This window comes from Penaeus monodon, chromosome 24 (genome assembly GCF_015228065.2).
Source record: "Penaeus monodon isolate SGIC_2016 chromosome 24, NSTDA_Pmon_1, whole genome shotgun sequence".
In the NCBI taxonomy this organism is placed as follows: Eukaryota; Metazoa; Arthropoda; class Malacostraca; order Decapoda; family Penaeidae; genus Penaeus; species Penaeus monodon.
This window is the reverse complement of record NC_051409.1, coordinates 25,276,751-25,277,178: the sequence shown is the minus strand read 5'-3', so window position 1 is coordinate 25,277,178 and position 428 is coordinate 25,276,751.

Below are 428 nucleotides of genomic sequence, written 5' to 3'. Positions count from 1 at the left end.
GAATAGAATGATTTTGACCCAAAATGAGCACAAACAGTACTTGCAAAAGAAAAATGGCATTTTAAAAACTTTATTTTGATTTTACTGTCGGACAAAACTAAAAGGACAAAATCACTAGTATTTTAAAATAATATTGGTATAAAGGTTTCCAAAAAAAACAAAATAAGCTCAGAAAAGGGAAAACGAAAAAGAAAATTCAACATACAAAATCACTGTCCCTACAAAGGGCATGAAAAGCCCCGAAGGGGATAAACAGGTACTTTGGCATGACAGACAAACGCAGCAGTCCGTAAGGAAGATACGTCACACAATCAAGTCAGAAAGCCACAACCAATCTTGAATCTTGTCATCGCATCCCAGCGTGTGATAAACCTTTGTGAACGGACTTGGTTTCGACAACAGGATCGTCGAACTAAGTCCCCTCACAC